This window comes from Carettochelys insculpta, chromosome 1 (genome assembly GCF_033958435.1).
Source record: "Carettochelys insculpta isolate YL-2023 chromosome 1, ASM3395843v1, whole genome shotgun sequence".
Lineage (NCBI taxonomy): Eukaryota > Metazoa > Chordata > Testudines > Carettochelyidae > Carettochelys > Carettochelys insculpta.
In genome coordinates, this window is record NC_134137.1 from 223,594,934 (window position 1) to 223,611,235 (window position 16,302).

Sequence of the window (16,302 nt, forward strand, 5' to 3'; positions counted from 1 at the left end):
GTAGCAGATTTGAGACAAAAACCAAAGATGTCCGAGTAACAGCACTGGGCTAAAAAACAGCTAGCCCACAATCCTTTTCCTGCAAGGGGCCAGCATCAGATGCATCTGAACATCTACACTTACTGAAAAAGATGGATGGTTCAACATCAACCCCAAAACTCCTTACGAGCAGTGAGGATTAAGGAAGGTCAAAGGGAGGAGCAGTTGCGTCATCCTTCTGCTGTGAAGACAGGCACAGAAGTGAGTGGCTGCAAAGACCATTTTTGGTAAGCAATTGGTATACCAAAAATTGTGTAGCAGCTGTTGACCTGTAAGGTAAGTGTAGACGTAGCCCAAAGAAAGTGCAAGAAATCCAATTGGACATAATCACTATAACACATCCAAGGGGAAAGATTTCTTCTCATTCCTCCAAGGTACTAAGTGATTGGAATGGGAGGATTTCATCATTTTACCTAACGTAAGTTGTGGTCTTGCCATTATCCAAACAAATGTTTCACCCTCTTTTGAATGCTACAAAACTTTAAGCCTCACTGTTATCTTGTGGTATGATTCCCACAAATTCATTTTACATGGCATAAAAGAGTATTTTGTTTTAAAAAGGCTGCTTTGCCATTTAGTTGCTCTCTCCACCCACCTCCCCCTTGTTCTTCTGGTACTAGAAAAGGCAAATAGGAGCCCTGATTGACCTCTGTCCCATTCATTATTTTTATACCTCCATCATGTCTCCTCTTATTTGTGTCTTCTTACAAATACAGAGCTAATCTTTTTAATCTCTCCTTATGAAGAAGCCTTTTAAAGGCTCTAATCATTTTTGTTCTTCTTGGGATCTCTTCTATTTTTGTTATATCCTTTTGTGAGGTGGAGTGACCAGAATGAACAGAGTGTACAAGGTGAGCATGTATCATCAATTTATATAGTGTTCCTGTTCTTTTCACTATTATTCTCTACCCCTTTCTTTATGCATCCTCATTTTGCATGCTTTTTTTTTAAAAAAAATTACTATACAACGATCAAGTGTATTTACTGAGCTGTTCTGAATTATAGCCAAGTCTTTTCTTCCTTTCATAGTTACAATTAATTTAGACCACAGCAACGAGTATGAGAAATTCTAGTGTGCTGTTTCCAGTGTTCACCGTCCTTCATTTGCTACACTGAATTTTATCTGCCATTCTGTTGCTCTGTCAACTGCCTCTTCTAGGTCATTTCTGGAATTTTTTTACTGTCTTTTCTGGGATGGACTAACCTCAGTAATCGTCTATTGTCCGCACATTTTTGCATTTCAGGGTTCACCCATTTTTCTGGGTTAACAACACATGTCAAACACCAGGCCTCATAGTTATTCTTGAGGCATTCACTGTTAAACACCTTCCAAGCTGAGAATCACTTATTTATTCTTTCACATTTTTTTCTCTCTCTCACCTAGTTTATTATCCGTGATAGAACTGTATCTTTCATTCGATGACAACTTTCTTCCTTTGATAACTTCCCATAAGGGGCTTAGTCAAAGACTTTTTGAAGGACCAAAGAAATTATATCTACCTGTTCCCTGTTATCCACTCTTTTCTTCAACTCAAAGAAATCTAGTTACAGTAACTGCAAGAGGAATAAATTTATTTTACAGAACGATATTGCCACATCTTTATTAGATTATCTCCAGCTAGCTGCTTTATAACTCTGCCTTTAATTAATATGTTGACCAATTCACCTACTTCTAAAAAAATAACTCATTGTTTTGTAATTCCCACAATCACCCCTAGCACTTTTAAAAGATGAGCTCAGTTATTTACCAGAGTTTAAAAAAATTGATTTTAATAACAGATTACATATGATTTGTTAGCAGCTCAGCTGCTTTATTGTTTCTTCAGAATCTCATGTTCAAAAACCAACTTCTCCTAATTTATTGCCAAGTAAGGGACAGATTTTCCATTACTTTGCACCTGTATGTCCAAAGTGAGCACAAAAGCTATCACAGACCAGATTTCTCCCCCACTCAAAACCATAGGGAAAAGCGAAACTCCCTTTGTCCACATGTAGCTACCTGCACAGGGGAAAGGCAGGCTAACATCAACCCATGAACAACCTGTTTCTCCCAGCAACTTCTCTCTTGATATCTCAGATATCTGATAGTCCCTCACCTTCATTACTTGACCGGACTAGGATGGAACTGATACAATCCCAAGCTTGTTTGTAGCTACGATAAATGCAAGTAAAATAATTAACTGTGCTATAATGCTCTTAGCCTCCAGTCATCTGTTACATAGCTCTACACTGGTAGAGACAGTAATCTATAGAGATATTTAGGAAAAGGAGTTGAAAACAAAGGACTGGAAGAACAGTCAGTCAAGGATTTAGTTTATCAGCTTAGAACTCGAGCATTGCCAGGGTCAGCACGGTGCAATGTAGTGCATATTATTCCTTCGCCTACAAGACAAGATAGGATGTGCTCCCTGAGTGTCTTAGTTTATATGCAAATCCCTCCATCAAACAACAGGGTTGGAGAGCATTCTGAGGACTTGTCTACACCTACAGTGCTGATGCTGCAGCGGGTGTAGTGAAGGACTGACAGCCTCTGTGGGCTCCAGGGCAAGGAGGGAAAGGGGCCCACCGCTGCTCCCCCAGAAGGGATAGGCCAAGAGGGGTGTGCTCTCAGGAAGTCACCCTTAGTGCCACCCTGAGGGCTGCGCATGGCAGCAGAGTAGCACTGAAGCAGCACTTCAAAGGAGCCCAGGGATCCAGCTGCTGCTGCTACCCAAGTGACAGCAGTGGCAGCTTGAGCTGTGGGGCCCTTTGAAAAGACAGGCCTAGGTGCAACTGTCCCCTTTCCCCCTCACTCCCCCGGTGGGAGGCCTGCACTCTGCGCTGATGGGACAGAGCCCTATCATAGCTTCATTGCACCAGTACCCAAGCTAGCTTTACTCTAGCTAGCTCAGACATGTCTACACAAGCTGCAGTCACCCTCCCTCCCTCTGACTGCAGCAGGGACTTGCTCTAGGAGAAGGTTTCTTCCAATACCCTCACAGTACGTCTCTCTCCCCCCATGCCCAATTCCATTTTTCTCCAAGTGCAGAAAATACTTTTGAACAAATGAAGCCGTACTTTTCCAATCTAAGGGGAATGAAGGAATGCCCCATTGCTTAAGCAGGGCTTGACTGATCACTAATTAGTAGGAAACTATACTTCAGGGGAAATATAGTCAAGGACCCACTTCAGCCCTCCCTCAAATGGAGGCAAAGATGCTGGAAGTCACCCTCAGCCCATTTTGGGACAGATTCATGGGGTCATACCACTTGTTCTAGCAGTTGCTCATTGCAGTCTCACAAAAGGAGCTGCGAAAGTTGTAAGTTGTCAATCCATCCCGTGCCCCAGTCTCATCAAAACAGAGTGGTCATATCATCCATGTGGTTTAATTCTACTAAGTTTGATTCCCTATCCTGACGTCTATTGCTCTAATCCAGCAGCAGTAGGGAGAACTAGAGATGCAAGATGGTCCTTGGCCAATGTTAGAAGTGCAGACTCAATCCACAAAGGTACTTAGTCACCTAAATTTAGGATTTAGGCACCTAAGTCACAGTTTTAGTCTTGGTGTACATTTCAGAGTGATCTTGGCATAGCTATGCCACTTGAGGGAGGGGGTGTGTGGAAAATCACCATAATCATGCCAACATAACCACAGTGGGACAACTTTGTTGAAAGAATAGTGCCTTTATTGACCCTCACTAATGGGTCACATGAGGAAGTAGTATTCCTATAATGACAGGAAAAATCTTTTGGTGCAGACTGTATCCATACTGCAGAGCTTGTGCCAGTATATTGTCTATAGTGTACATGTAACACACACACCTATGTATGCTAAACTGTTCCAAGCAGTGGTACCCAGACCACTTCACAGAGAAAGAATAAGTGTCCTCCACAGCCTAAGCTGAGAGCAAGCTGGCCTTTAGCTCAAGCTGTCCAGGCACCTGCAATTAGCTCTAGAAGTCCCAGGTTTGAGTCTGCCTGTGGGCAGTTACACACACACACACGTACTCTCAGCCTCCACTGCCATATTCAGAACTCACACCTAACCCTGTAGGAGCCTAAATTCACTTGGCACCTGCATTCTCAGGGTAAAATTTCCCTTGGCACCTAACTTTCTGCCTCTGGGCATGTACACTGATGTGCCCCTCTCAGCGAACAGGTGCTTATCTCCCACCTAAGACGATCCACAAACTGGGGAGAAATAGAGATAGAGAGACATCTCTTGGGGCCTTGATTCAGGCCTTCTGAGAGGGAGGGGTGAAGGGAGCAGTTGCCCCTGGACCTGGTATTTCAAAAAGGCCCAGAGCGCCAGCCCCTGCTGCAGTAGCAGTGGTGACAGCCAGAGCTGGAGGCCCCTTTGAAACATTGCCGAATCCTGTGCTGTTGCTCTGCACTCGGTGGAGGGGCCCCAGGTCTGACTGTCCTAACCCTGCCTCTTCTGTTCTTGGCTCCACCCCTCCCAGGGTAGGGAAACAGGCCCCTTTCCCACCTTGTCCCCAAGCCTGAGGTGTGTGTCAGCACCACTGGCCTGATTCATACATGGTTCAGAGACTGTCTACCAGATCAAGGCCTATTCAAAATCTAGTCACAGGACAAAGTGGATGGTGTCAAAGGGCCAAAGTGAGAAGAATGAGTCAGTAGTTTGGCAATGAGGGCATTCATCTGGTAGATGCTCTAATGACTCTTCGATTATGTATACACAAGGCAATACTTTCTGCAGAGGAGACTGGAAGAGCCTTCCATTAAAGCATCCCATAGCTCAGTGGTTGGAGCCCTCTCAGAATAGTTACAGAAGGTGATTATTACATCAGTAGTAGAGATTATTTGCAGAAAGCTCGTTTGTAACTCATACACAGTGTTTCCACTGGAAACCTGATTCTAAGGCAGTGGTAGGCAACCTCTGAATGTGGCCCACTGGGGTTCTCTATGTGGCCTGAAAGACGTTTTGTTTACTGTTGCCCATGTGCAGAGTTCTCTTATTCACTGGTTTCTTTCCATCCTCCCTCAACCCCCTGCCCTGAGCTGCCCGTAAAGGGGGAGGAGGTGTAGTACAACAGCAGCTATATGAAATTTAAGTTGTTTTCACTCCTCCATCCATGGCACAAAATTAGACCAGTTTTGAAATAATTAATGCAACAAAAGTCACATAACAAAAAGCAAAGTGAAAGCCAAAATTATCTGGTTTGGGTGAGCAGATGATATCAGATGTGGCACAGTTAGATGAGGCAGTGGCCCTGAGAGCTCCTGCACATCCGCTCTTAAAATGATGTAGTTGACATGGGTGTTGATAATTAAGGGGGCTGTTAATGGTTACCACGTCTGCGAGACTGGCAAGGACATTGGTAGAAGACTTGGCTACAGGACTCATGCTACTCACGTACACGAGACCTGAACCAAAGATCGGCTCTTACGGGTCATGTCAATGACCTCAGCCTTTAAGAGTAGTGTGAGAACAAGCCAATGAGATGTTCCACTCATTGTCTCAAAGCTGAGTGTCATTCTGGATGTGCAGAGGAATTGCTGAAGCACAGGGCAGATTTATGGATGCTGCTGTAGCCCTTTAGCCACACAGAATTAATACACAGAGATTTAGTACGGTGTAAAGCACCAGAAGGTTTATTGAGCACATCTACTCAAGCTGGGGAATGGCACAGATTTCAAGGAAAGTCCCTGAAGTCCTTTCCCAGCAAGCACTGGGCTCCACATAAACATGAGTTAGATTCCTTGGGGTCTGTCTCTTTATCTGTTCCAAAACCAAGTTCAAAGACACTGAAGGGAACTTTCTAGGACATTGAGAGAGATTTTTGAGGTAATGATACATCCCCACTGAGCTCTGCTAGCAATACAAGCATGTGTGACTCCCAGACCTCTAACTAAGACTAAGCTCTGCGATGGGCATGTTGGTTTGCAGGCGGAATGCACAAGTTGCATTAATCCTCGGATCTTCTTGGGAAACGAAAGTCCTTGGCTCTGGCATGAACGTTATTAGCAAAGGTCCCACTATTGTAAAGCACTTTACTAGCCAACTCCCCACCTCATCCTCTGCCCTCCGTGCCTATAACATCATTACACTGCAATCTAGATGTTTTTCTGTTTAGAGCACAAGCAGGTACAAAAGATCGGGAATGCACATTAGCATACTTTGAGATACTTGCCCCAGGGGACGCCAATGGAACAGGAATGAGCTAGGGTTTTGGGCCCCTGGGTCTCTGCAGTTTGAATTGCAGCGCAGGCTGCTAGGGAGTGTCCTGCACCTTATACTTTTTTGGTGGTCAGTTGTGACATGCATGTGGGGGGTCCCACTGGGGAGATAGCTACCCCCACAGCAGACATCAGCTGCCTCCCCTTGCTGAGAGAAGTAAATGGAGTGCAGAAATTTGACTCCTCTCTCAGAACCTGGATGTGTTTCCTCCAGAGGGGAGGTCCACTGCCAGGAAGAGACAGATGCTTGCCTTAATACCACCCATTTGTGCTTTGGAGATATCAGTCCACAGAGGTGCCAATCCAGCACTTGTCGCTGTAACAAAAGCCTAACAAAAAAAGGAATGAAACTGCCACTGGTGATTTACAGGATCTGGAATTTTCTTACTTGACCTACAATGCCAAGCATTAATTTAAACTTTATCACTAATAATCTCAGTCCATATTTTATTTCAGGGGATTTACACAGAAGGTGTTTTTTAAATAATTAAATGAGGTAGGAAACAATCTCATCCTGACAAAGCTCTTAATCACCCTAACTTATTAATAGAAGCTGCATCAAGACAGCCTGTCCTTAAGCCCTGTTCTCTGCATGCAAATTCGGAGCATTAGAAACTGAAGATGTTATTTGAGGCTCTAGAGCAGTGATCTTGTCAGGTGTCATAAGTTAAGCTGGCTCAGATCCAGTCACCACCTGGACATGAAACTATCCCAGAAAACCCAAGGTAAAGCGGGAAGTGATGGTGATTCACAAAGGAGCACTGTTCTTACCTTGTCAGGATTGCACGGATGCCCCAGGTCTCTATACTGCTGTTTCATCAGCTTAAACGTAAAAATTGCTACTTTTGCATACAGTGTTTAAAGAGCTCAAAGCTAGATTTAGAAATGTTTAGTACCTATAACTGGGGCCAGATTTTCAAAAAGGATGAGCACCAACCAGCTACTAGTGTGACACTTAATGCCAAGTTGTCCAAACAAATCAGCATTTTGGATACTGAGTTTCTTGAAAATCTTGTCATGCATTTAGCTGAGCTCTTCTGGAGATCTCACTCATCTGTAGATGCTAAGAACTTCTAAAAATTGTGGCCCAGACAAAGATCTAAAGTATTTTCTTTTATTCTTTCTGGAAAGCTCTGGTCTCAAAATCAAGTTCTCTTTCTTACCTTATGAGATCTGACAACAAAAAGCAAGTATGCATGGCTTGGCAATCTTTATTTCTGTCCCAACTGAACTGTGTATGTTAGTCCCAGGATAAACCAACAGACAAGCAATCACTAATCCACAAGGATTATATTAATGCCACAGGAAATACCCCAAACTGACTACTGGATACCCAAAGTAGTAATTTATAATGGACTATTGTTCTGCAATAAAATCTCTTCCCATGTTCTCCTCTTTCTCTGAGAAAAAGAAATGCTTTTTTCAAACCATGCAAAAGTTATCCTATAGAACTCACTACCACATGACAAAAATTGAAAGAAAATGCTTAGACTGAAAAAAAGAAATAAACGTACCCACAGAGAACAAAAATATTGCACACAATTGTACTAAGTACGATGAACTTTTAAAAGGACTATACACCTTCATATTTCAGGGGATAAGCCAACCTAGGTGAGGAAGAGATTTACCTAGTATCACTATTGTCTATTGTGAGGTTACTTGAGCCTTTTTCTGAAACATCTGATCATGACAGCAAACTGGATTGGCATGATTGGGAGTGGCAACTTCTTTGTTCCTGTAGATGCAGATTTATGGAAGACTTGAGGAAAGGATTAGCTAATGCTGGATGTGCTCTGCAGCTAAGGATTGGGGTTCCTCATTTATTAGCTCTATGAATATTCCAGGTTACAACCCCGCTGATGAAAATCGTTCCAAGCAATACATGGAACTTCAAACTGAAGTGCTGGAAGGGGAGGGGAAGAATGAAAGTTCCCACAATATCCAGCACTTGGGGCCTTTCCTTCCACAGTTCACCTCCAGCATTAGATAGTACAGCAAGCACACAGGCTAAACCCCTCAGCTTTGCTGTTTCCTTGGTGCTACCTCACCGGACAGGAAGTTCAATAACTCAATTTTTATGAGAGATGTTTTTCTTTATGTCTGCCTCACCTTAACTTCTTTATAAGTAGTATCCACTGGGATCCATCTAATCCACTAAAAATATCTTGTAACGCTAGAAACCAGCTTATTGGGCCAAATCTCATCTGGAGCAAGGACACTAAACTGGCCGGACTCCCACTGGGGACGAAATTGGCCTGCTTTCCCCCTCTGTGTCTTTGTTTTCAGCTACCCCTTATGTCCTGGCTGAGAAACTGTTGCTCAGTGTACTGTGGACTTGCTGGGCATACCTCCCCTAAGACTAGGAAACACCAAAGAAGCTCCTGGTTCTTTAGGTTACAGTTTGTACAGTGCTTGCACTGTCTTCGTTTGCTGGCCTTCCAGCCCTGCTGATCAAACTATGCTTTGTTTTCCAGCAGTGAATGTGGTGCAGGTCTGTCACTTTAGGACAGGCAAACCACAGAGGAATTAATGGTTGAGTTTATAAAAGCACCAAAAAATGTGGATGTTAGCTCTGAACTATCTGAAACCTCCAGGTCCTGCAGATGGGGCTTTAAAATCTTATGATACTGGTGCTCTGGTGGATTCAAGAGACTTCCTATTGGTCTGGAAAGATCTGCTCACTCCCAGACATCTTTAAGTAGTCTCTCTTGTGGCATCCTGCCACTGCTACTTCCCGTACTGTGCTGTTTCTCATCGACTATGACTACACTAGCCTCCTTCTTTGAAGGGGGCATGGTAATCAGCCTGAGCAGAGAACACTAATGAAATGCTGCAAAGACTGTGTATCACATCATTAGGCTAATTCTCCCTGCAGCAACTATGAAGTTGCAAACTTCGAAGTGCCGGCATGTTGTGTAGCCACGGGCATTTTGAAATACTCGTGCAACTTTGGAAATTTTGCGGCATAAGGGCACTTTGAAACTGCGCAAATACTTCTAAGTGCTCGCAGCTACACAGCATGCTGATAATTTGAAGCCTGCAACTTCAAAGTTGCCGTGGGGAGAATTAGCCTAAGGAAGTGCCGCGTATTCAACGCAATGCTTTATTAGCGTTCTCCGACCAGGCTGATTACCATGCACTAGTGTAGACACAGCCATTACGATGCATTAGTAGGGTAATGGGGGGCAGGATATAAATGTGATAACCACTCTTCCGGGGAACACACCATGGATCCCCAAAGCATAAAACCATGGGCTGTAACAGCCTGAGCTCATGTGCCTAGGTAGGTCAATAACAGACTCCTATCTTCTATGGACTGGACTGGACATAGAGCTGTCAGATGTTTTGTGTGGGTTTCCATCAAGAGATTACACAGACTCATGCTGACCTTATGGAATCCCCGATGCCACCTCCTTCACAAACAGAAGCAGTCACACCGAGATGTGAGATGATAAAAAATAAAGATGGGGGAGTGGAGAAAAAAAAATCAGCTTTTTTCGGGCAAATCTCAAAAAGTTCCACCCTGGCTGCGAACTTTCACTGGGGTTCAGGTCTGTGCCTCTCAACAGGAACTCATGTAACCTGTCCCCCACCTGGTCTCTGCAGGGGTTATCCTGCTTTCTCCTCAGAACTGCTCTGCTCCATCCCTTAGCCAAAAAATGCAGAAAAATCAGCAGCCTGCTGCAGTTACAGCCACTTGTCTGGCGAGTGCTGGGGCCTGACAGCCTAGCAAAATGACCCACTTCTTGCAGACTCAGACAAAAAGGCTCCACTTAGGCCCTAGGAAAGCGTCTCTAATAAGGCCATCCGTTAGTCACGTCGCCTGGGCCCCTCTCAGCAATCCTTCATCCCTCCTCCTGCTCCCTGCAGCCAGCCATTAATGCAGCAGGCACAGAGGAGAATGAAGCCATTGGGCTCAGTAAATATTACCATGCTCTTCATGAGGACCTCGAGACCATTATTTAGACTCGTAAGTCCCAGGTGTGTTTTCCTCACACCAGTGCAGTGGAGAGGTGAAGAAGAGCTGGCTAGTGCCTGGGTGGCCCACGCACAACAGTAACTGGGCTCAGAGACAGTCACTTTCAGATCCAGCAGAGCCAGGTACGCTAATCACAGCCCCTCTATATTTGTACTTGTTTGCCCACAGCAAGAGTGTAGAGAGATTCAGGGGCCAAATTCATCCCTAACAACATTAAAGTCAGATACTGCCAAGCAATTGTACCAGGAGAAAAGGGGCACATCTCTGTGGACAGCTTGAGGCTCTGCTCTCCAGGCTCCTTTCATTGCTCTCACTTTTACAAAGCAGCACAGCCACAGCACTCCAGTCACATCATCAAGCACCTGCACTGCCTCACTAGTTATTACAGGTCCAGCTGCAAATTGCAAACCTTCCATGGGTTTGTGATCGCACACCCACACAGCCCTCTCTCCCCATCATCCTCACCTTCCTCCTGCTTCCTATAGCACAGTAGCGCCCAACGTTTTTACCCAGGCAGACCCTCAATCACCCCCCAAAAGCATTCACAGGACCCCTCATCACTCCCCAAACCATTCACAGACCCCCATCAAAGCCAATGCTATTTTCTATGATCATCTTTATTGATCTTTCATGTTTTTCACAGAGCTCCTGCAATACCTTCCTGGACTCCCAGGGGTCCACAGAGCCCAGGTTGGAAACCACTGCTCTAGCACTAGCCTCCTCTTTAGCCCGTCACATAATCGCACATCGATGCACAAGAGTCTGTTCGGGCTCTGCTCCTGTCCCATGGAGCAGCCTCCCTATTGGTCACAGCTCCATTTGCTCTTCATCTCTGGCCACATCTCACCCTCCCTTTCCTCTGTGCCTTTTCTTCTCTCTCACTCTGCTTTTAACCCTATGACCGGAGACTTTAATTTACTCACTGGGGTGAATTATAATGGCCTCCAAACGTTTGAGAGACAGTTTGTGAGACATCTCCTAAAAAGCAGGAAGTGGTTTTGTTCCGTAGTTGGAGAGAGAATCAAGCCAGGTCTCATGAATGCTGGGTGCGAAATTACCTGAGAGCCTCACAGAGTGAGCAAGTGGAAAGAACAGATTGGCTTCTATTACCTACACTGGGGCAGGGGGCAGGAAGGGGGAAGAAGTGGGGAAGGGATTTTAAAGTCTGAACAGCCCCTTGCTGTCGTACTCAAGGGCAACACTGGAAATTCAAGATGGTGGAGAAGGACCAGAGAACTGCACTATCCACCCAGAAGACAGACGGAAGCCAGAGAGATGAAATATCAAAACTTTTGTGGTGCTCCCTCAGTAACGAAAGGGATGCTGAGAAACATTGTGAGACACAACTGAATGGGACAGAAAGCAAAGCAGCTGCACCGGTCCTCCCTCAGCAAATCAGGTAGCAGAGTTTTACATCCTCAAAGTACAATTCAGCTCTGAAATGTGACTGTGCAAGAATGGTGCTCTCCAACTCTACAGCTGTCCCTGACTTGCTCAGTCAGAGCTGTTCACTTACCTAGAAATGGGTTTGCTGCTTTTGCCTCTGGTTACCTGTGCAGGAACCAGCACAGCTCTGGGAAAGAGATCTGCCATCTTGTCTACTTTGCACATCAGGGAAAGAATAGTTAACTAAGCTCTGACTGCAGTGTCTTTATTATTGATGCCAAAACATTATGATGATGCCCAGCGTGACTTTCAAATCCCCGGCTGAGTTTGAGGGAAAAAAATGCTTTTATTTATGAATCGAGTGTATTTTCTCTGGAGTGGCAATCACTGTGGAGCCTCATAATGCAACTTTGAGGGTCGCTTTCCAATGTAGGCAAGCAAGGATGCAGAACCAGGGCATTCTCCTGTCCTGTTTCTGCAGTTCCCAGCCTGTTTTGCTATCATCATTCTCTTCCTGATTTTCTTGATGGGAGGCTGAGGCCCCAAATGGGGACATGACTCTGTAAGTCTGTGGCTTCAGTGGCAAAGCAATCCAGAGCCCCCGACTTCCACTTCACTCTCTGAACTGTAGAAGAAATGCAGTTACTGCCCTATCCGTAACAAAATGCAGAGCTTTTTACTTTACCGCCCTAACACACAAAGGTAGGAAATTTTGCCTGCTCCCTAAGAAATTCTCTGGGGCTTCATGTAACAAAACAGCTCTTCCTTTTATCACAGAAAGACACTAAATAAAAGGGGGACAAGCAGGGAAAACATTTATTTTAATTCCCCTGATAAGGAAAATGTCTCAGCTCATCTAGCTTCTCCTTCTCTTTCTTCTGAGGCACTGGCAAGAACATCTTAAGGTCAGTCCATAAATCGTGTAAAACAACTTTATCTAATCAAACTGGTTCTTCTCCTTGCCTTCCTCCCACCATTAAGCAAAGATGTTGGAGATTGTCAAATTCCAACTCTGAAAGTTATTTGCTTTGGTAGAGAGGTAGACAGTTCCTCAAGACTGAATTGAAGCCCCACCTTCCAAGAGCTGCGAGTCAGAGCACCATTCAGCAGTCTCTGGCCCTAAGGAGAACACCTTGAGGATGTGAACTCATTAAGGGGGAAATTCATTTCTCTTAAGCATTGCAGTTAGCATTGGCCACAAAGAAGCAACGTGTGAAAGGCCAGTCTGCAACCTATAAGCCATGTCTACACGTGCACGCTACTTCGAAGTAGCAGCACTAACTTCGAAATAGCGCCCGTCACGGCTACACGCGTTGGGCGCTATTTCGATGTTAACATCGACGTTAGGCGGCGAGACGTCGAAGCTGCTAACCCCATGAGGGGATGGGAATAGCGCCCTACTTCGACGTTCAACGTCGAAGTAGGGACCGTGTAGTCGTTGCGTATCCCACAACTTCGAAATAGTGGGGTCCGCCATGGCGGCCATCAGCTGAGGGGTTGAGAGATGCTCTCTCTCCAGCCCCGGCGGGGCTCTATGGTCACCGTGTGCAGCAGCCCTTAGCCCAGGGCTTCTGGCTGCTGCTGCCGCAGCTGGGGATCCATGCTGCATGCACAGGGTCTGCAACCAGTTGTCGGCTCTGTGTATCTTGTGTTGTTTAGTGCAACCGTGTCTGGGAGGGGCCCTTTAAGGGAGCGGCTTGCTGTTGAATCCGCCCTGTGACCCTGTCTGCAGCTGTGCCTGGCACTCTTATTTCGACGTGTGCTACTTTGGCGTGTAGACGTTCCCTCACAGCGCCTATTTCGATGTGGTGCTGCGCAACGTCGATGTTGAACATCGACGTTGCCAGCCCTGGAGGACGTGTAGACGTTATTCATCAAAATAGCCTATTTCGATGTCGCCACATCGAAATAAGCTACTTCGATGTAGGCTTCACGTGTAGATGTAGCTGTACACAGCTATGTCAATACATTTCGGCCATGGTCCATAACAACCTCTTTCAACTCTGGTCCCTCCTCCATTAGAGCCTCTCTCCCAGGCACTGTAATGTACCTCATGCAGTTCAAATTCTGAGCCCCATCACAGCAAAGTCAACCCACCTCAAGCTTGTTCCACCACTTCCTACCCCAGTTCTAGACTTCTCCTGGGAGAAGACTACCTATCCTGCTAAGTTTCATCCTGGTTTTCTATTGTGGGCAAACATCCCCTTAAGCCTCAGGTGTTATTCGCATCCTCATGGCTATGTCTACACTAGCACTTCCCTTTCCAAAGGGCGATGCTAATGAGACACTTCAGGATATGCTAATGAGGTTCTGCAATAAATACACAGCACCTAATTAGCACAATGGCAGCCACAGCACTTTGAAAGTGCCACTTTCGGTCGCGCATGGCTTATCTACACAGGGTCCATTTCGACTGGACCCCCAGACTTTGAAATCCCCTTACTCCTATAATCAAAGAGAAAAAAGGGGCTTTCAAAGTCTGGGGGGTCCTTTGGAGATTGAAAGTGGCACTTTCGAAGTGCCGCGGCCACCATTTTGCTAATGAGGTGCCGCATATTCATTGCACTGCCTCATTAGCATATCCCAAAGTGTCTCATTAGCATCCCCCTTTCAAAAGGGGGGTGCTAGTGCAGACACAGCCCATATGTGATTTTATTTCACCCTCAGGCTGCAGAGCTGAAAGCCTGAGCTACTCCTCCATGCGTGGATCTTAGAAATATGAAAACCCATGCTACAGCAACACCCCGCAATGGGGCAGCTAACCTTGCACTAATCAGCTAAGGATAAATATTAAGCACTGTGCACAGCCAAACAATAAGGCCATTGTGCCAAAAGGCTGTAACTTCAGGATCCAAAGCATACTGAACTGTCTCATCCCTGGCATTGGTACAGCTCCATAAGCTCACACCTGCGGTATATATTAAACTACACACATGCTCAGTATGAAGTACATAGGGAAATGTGTACATATGTGCACAGCCCTCCTTGGGAAAGGATAACCGTCATTCCTACTATGTCTTTGTCCCCATAGGGCAAGACTAAACAGGACCTTGGATGAACTGACCTAGCTTCAGAGCCTTCCTTTTGCTGGGAAGGGAGACAGTAGCAAGAGATTCTGTTGATAACTTGAGACAGATTTTCCCTTGCTCTCACCCAACATAGTTTATTTTTTAATTCAGCAAAACAACCACAAGGACACGGGATGCTGAAACCAGTTGGCAGAGCAAAGTGGCCAGGACAGGCTGGATCTATGAGGAGGAAATGAAGATGCACAGCGGGCGCTTTGGGCTATGGGTGAGGCTGGGGCTAGCTGTGCAACAGCAGCAGGACCAGGGGAATGTTACAGAAAAAAAGCAAGGGCATCGCAGCATGAGAGGAATTATTGGCAATTTGAGCAGCTCTGATGTTAAAAGGAGCCCAGCACTCAATAGCCTTTACACCACAGAAAGATTGCTGCCCACATTTGTATTGCTCGTATTGATCACATACAGTGTATATATATTTTTAATGAATTTCAGTGCCGGTGGCTGACATTCTTGATCCATCGAGTACGGGCAGTAGTGTGGCAAGCTTCCCCCATCCTACCCTCACTGTATGCCTCAGTCCTGACCTGGAGGCAGTAGCTAGGGCTGCTGGGGGGGAAACTCGGACTCCATTTCAATTCCCAATTTGGATCAGTAAAAGGGTTTGGTGGTATGTTTACATTTTGAGTTCTACACTGCTCTGTGCACATGAGTCTGTTGATAATTTTCAGTGGCATTTGCAGCTCTAGCCCCTGGTTCCAATTCACCACTGATAATTCAGGTCTAGGGCTGAATAACATTTCCAGACTTTGTTATTTCAGTGACAAAAAGGGAATGAATTTTTCAGTGAACTTTCTTCCAAAAATGCTGTGCTGTTTTCTGAACAGCTCTATTTAGTACCAAGCCTAATAGGCAAGGATTAGCTTATTATAGACACATCATGGTTACAACAAAATGCAAAATTAACCAAAGATCGGCTGCTTTTGTGCTTCCTTACAGATATGAAAATCTACATTAGCTCAGTAGAAGTATCCCAAACCTTTAGAATGAACCTGACCCTTGTTTGAAGCAAAACCAAATAATTTATTGCCTCATGTTACAAACTGATGAAAATGTTTTGCATCATCTGAGGAATAAGACTCCCCAATCATGCTGAACTTTCATCCTTCAAAATGAACCCATTTCACAAGCAAAATGAAATCAGGCAATTTCAAAAATAAGTATCACAATCCTACACCATGATTGAAATCATTCAAGAATTGCTCTGGAAATGTATTCTCCCTTCCTTTTCAGAGGAGAAAAATAATAATAAATTGAATTTATTACAACATAATATTATAGGTCCATAGTATTCTGGGTGCCCTCTAGTGGCAGTCCTACTTATAGTGTTATTTTGTACAGTATAGGGAATTTCTTATGCCACTATACCCAAAATCCATAAGAGCAAGTTCGTCTCTCTGCTTGGTGAGTGAAGCATAAACTCTGGCAGGCTGGTAGTATTATCAGACTTCAAAGACTTTCCTTAAAATATATACCACAGAACCCTAACTGTGAGCAGTTCATATATTTTTGGACTCTGTCTCCTCTTACGTTAGCGTAAGTTCCCTCAGAATTCACAGTATTTTAGGGCTAATGAGTAACATTTCCTAAAACACTTAAGTGGCTTGGGTGTCTAAGGTCAAAAGACCTAGAGCT

General features: G+C 45.0%; 1 protein-coding gene across 1 annotated transcript in view; it reads right to left on the minus strand.

Moving 5' to 3' along the window:
- The window catches only part of LSAMP (limbic system associated membrane protein), a 548,487-nt gene that overhangs the window by 389,305 nt on the left and 142,880 nt on the right, over positions 1-16,302 (minus strand). The gene's annotated exons all lie outside the window — the stretch shown is intronic.